Genomic DNA, 3959 nt, shown 5'->3' with positions numbered 1-3959 from the left:
TTGCAATGTTAGAACTTTTTAATTTTCTTAGCTCGTAAAAAAACTTAAAAGAAAAGTGTATATCGGTAGCTGGAAACATATGTAGCACTGTTCAGTCAAAAGCAATCAATTACATGAACAGGACAACAGATCCTGGCTGCAGTTTTAATTCTAAAAATATAATTCTCCAGAATCCAAACTTAATATTCATGTAAACAGCCACTCATTTGCAATTGTAGTTTTGATCTGCTGTATTCATACTGTATATGAAAGCATTTGTTTCAGAGTTGGCAGTAGACTTCTCATGTAGTTATGAGTGAGAGGGATGAAGATGATGCAAGTCAGGCTCACAGAACTTTTAGATCATTTAATGTTATAAGCTTGATGTTTTGTAATTTGAGCTATATTGTGTTTTGTGCTTAATGTAATCTGGAGTTTTGTTGGTTTAAATCTTTAAATCTTTTTATTGAACAGCGTTTCGATCGAGCGTCAGGTCAACTATTTCACGTTAGCCTTCCTCTAAAGGTGCAAAATACTTACTGTATGTAGTGTAACCCCTCTTTGTTTCCATAACCTCCACTTGGTAAACATTTATGTAAAAACTACGCTGAGTCTGAAGTTAATGAACAGTTGGCACAGCGGGTTTCTGAGGAGGATCAAATGTGATGAACCAGAGCGGGAACCTCTCTTCACTTAAAACTGTTTCCGTGTCGTTCTAATCTTCGTTTGATCCCTTTTTGAAAAAAAAAGAAGCAAAACAAATGTTACTTGGAGATGCAAATTCTGATGCTTGAAACATTGTTTGTAGCTGATTAAAACTGTTTTGTTTATGTGCTCAGTAGTTTGTTCAAAGATATGGGGGAAAAAAAAACAAAAAAAAAACACAGGCTTTTGCAAATATTTATCCCAAAGCTACATGCTGTTGTGCTGCGTTAAGATCTGGTAAAAAAAAACAAAAAAAAAAAAAACATTCTTTTTTTTTTTTTTATCTTAGCTATGCTCGCTCCACATTTTAAATCACAGATCATTGCATAAGCATGTGCATGCATAACTATTCAGGCGAAGATCAATTTTCTCAGGATCAGCGATTTGATGAACAGAGTCAGAAAAAGGGAGATACTAGCTCCAGGAGTGCCAAGTTTAAAAGCTTGTTTGTTTCCTAAGAAGATCAAAGGTATCAAGGCCTTGGACAGACATGAGAGACATAGCCTCTACAATCTGCTCTCCATTCACTCTCAACAACATCAGCAAAGAAAAACACAGCTTTTCTCTTTGGGTAAATCCTGGAAAGCGTCCCAGACAGTTTTTCCAACAAGCAAACAACGCTCTGGGATCTCCCAGCCCTCTCCCTGGGGAAATGACATGTTTGTCAGCATGTTGTGTGTTCTCATTCACAAAGTTGAATGATCAACAGGTGTATGTTTGTTTTTTTTCCTACTGAAAAAAAGCTAAAGCGACTCTCGGATTTGGCTCCGCATCCTAAAGTTAAGGAGCTGCATTTTTTTTAATGCACTCAGCAATTACTTTTTAAGCAACCAAGTAGATCTGATTAAAGCTGCAGTCGAGTTTCCCCCATAATTCAACGGGACATGGTTTAATAGCAAAATCAATTATTTTCGTTGACTTGTCCACAATGTTTTTATTGGATATTTCACCCGTGAGACTATTAGACCAAATACTAATAACAGCATTCGACTGCAAGTCAACTGAAGTATATCTAATGCAGTGGTTAGCAAACCTTTTATTCCCAGCGCACTGTACCTCCACAGCCCCATGAGAAGGGCTCGAGGAGGCTACTCCTTCCACGACTTCATGGAACCGTTCAAGAAAACATTGCGGCCGTGGAGGATCTATGCACCTGTGAAGCCAGACCCGTTATGAACATGAGATCTATTGTAGTTGTTTAAGCTCTTTTTCCATTTTTTCTGGACAAGTTTGCTGTTGTACATCGTGGGGGGATGTATTAATTCATTATTCAGTACGTTTACACTCACTTTAACTTGCTAATGACTCACTTGCAAACCTTACTATTCCTCCCATTGTATAAAAGTCAAAATTAAAAAAAAAATGGAAAACTGCAAATGCTTATTATCAATACCTTTCATGGTGAACTTGTTAGCTTACAGTTGACCATTTTCACATCCAGCAGAAATGGAGCAACGTTAGCAGCAATGTTAGCAGTCAGTGGGAACTGTGTTTTTGGCCAACCTGACAAGTGTAAGTCCAATATATTCCATTTCTGTTTTTTAGAGCTTTTTTTGCAGAAAACAGCAGGCGGCTCTATCTAGAATATCTGTTCGTTCATGTTGTGTCAGAATAAATAGAGAAAAAGATTAAGTCGGGACAACGACTCTGAAAGTCGCCCAGTTGATTTCACATGACGCTGAAACACGCCGGACGAGAGTAAACACTTGATGGCAAGAAACTTTTATCAAAGTCATGTAATGCAAATCAAGTTTTGGCTGACATGTGATCTTTAAAACTGTTATTTTTAGGTTGTAACTGTTCGGAGCGACAAAATGCAAAACAACCTCTTTTTGGAGTCCACGTTGCCTCCGACACACCAACATCAGAGGAACGACTTCCAAACTTGGGGTAGCAGGACCATCCGAGGAGCACCTGAATGCAGCGTATGGTTCTGAAAGTAAAAAGAGCAAAGTTGTGACGTATGAAACTAAATGACTGACCTGAAAGATGCTAAAAAATAAAAGCTCTAACCCACCATGCTGACTGAAACTGCAGAGCCAGGTAATAATTCCCAGTGAAGCAACCGGTTTATCATACAAGAAGTTATGTGACCTGTTGTTAATATACAAAATCGATTAAAGCTTTTTCTGAAAGTGAATTTCAAATAAACATTAAGTATTTTTAAGATTCCAAAGGTTTAATGTTTCTGCAAAGCACTGACGTGTTCACGTCTGTATATGTCATACGTACCACATTATCATTTCTTCAAAACATGTCGAATCACTATCAATTTAAAAGTTTATGATCTGACTTTCACATTGGGAGGCGGAAAGGAGACTGTGTTGCCAAGACTGTTTAAACAACTGTAAGCTTGAAACCACTAGATGTTTTTAAGAAGATCGAGGGACAAAAAAAATAAGATATTTTAAGCTAAAACACTTTGTTTTCCAACACTGACCAAATGGTTTTTATGCCAAACCTAACTGGAGAATAAGCACAGGGTTTGTACTAAACAAAATTGAAAACTTAACCAGAAGAAACAGAACTGAATCCAGTCTGTGATTATAAATTCCCTAAAAAAGCAGCCTCGTACCATTTTGTAATCCCTTTTTGCATATTTATTATCTCATCTTCAAATATGAGAATGTGTTTTCTTATCAAATCATAATTTCTATTTTTCTTTAATTAGCCGAGCTGCTTCACTTGAATCACTGCTCTAATGAAAGACAGAGTTATCCATAGAGAAACTCCTGGCTGGTCGATGCTTTTTCCCTTTTTCGAGGCAGCATGAATTTACAAGTGTGTCAGAAGAACTGAGAGCCAACAGTGATTACAATAAACCATAGAGAGATCATCAAAGAGTGGGCAGGAGCTGTAAGACTCGCTGAGGTCCACGGCTGAAAAGGCCCACTCGACGTTCTTGGCGGTGTGTGGAGGCCCCTCTGAGGAACCTTCACTGTGTGTCTTTTAATCTGCTTGTTTCAGGACTGAATGATTCATCGGCTTTGAGATGGCTTCACTTCAAAAAGATTGTGTTTCCTCATTTCATGCATGTGACTTTTCACTTTCTTGTGTTCCCGCTGATTTTTACCGCTTTTTTCCTTTTTTTTGGTTGTAGAAATCCACAGTCTCCACGATGCCAGGCAGGGGGGGTTTGAAGAGTATTTTCTGGTGGCACCGAGATTTCACAGGCATTTTTTCTCCTACTTTACAGTCATTTATATCCCTGTGATACACCAGAGCTCCTCGACAGCAGTTAGATATGCTGAATTTTGACGGATCTCACTCCAAAG

At 38.1% G+C, this 3959-nt stretch overlaps 1 long non-coding RNA gene across 1 annotated transcript; it reads right to left on the bottom strand.

Annotated features, from left to right (window-relative positions):
- Positions 1-278: 278 nt before the first annotated feature.
- Positions 279-2609, bottom strand: LOC115570457 (uncharacterized). The gene is made up of 3 exons (XR_003981768.1): positions 2511-2609; positions 1718-1837; positions 279-712 (listed from the first exon to the last, which is right to left on the bottom strand). It is a non-coding gene; the product is annotated as an uncharacterized LOC115570457 (long non-coding RNA).
- Positions 2610-3959: the final 1350 nt, after the last annotated feature.

Source organism: Sparus aurata, chromosome 19 (assembly GCF_900880675.1).
Source record: "Sparus aurata chromosome 19, fSpaAur1.1, whole genome shotgun sequence".
NCBI lineage: Eukaryota > Metazoa > Chordata > Actinopteri > Spariformes > Sparidae > Sparus > Sparus aurata.
Note: the sequence above shows the minus strand (reverse complement) of the source record. Positions and strands in the feature narration are given on the sequence as shown.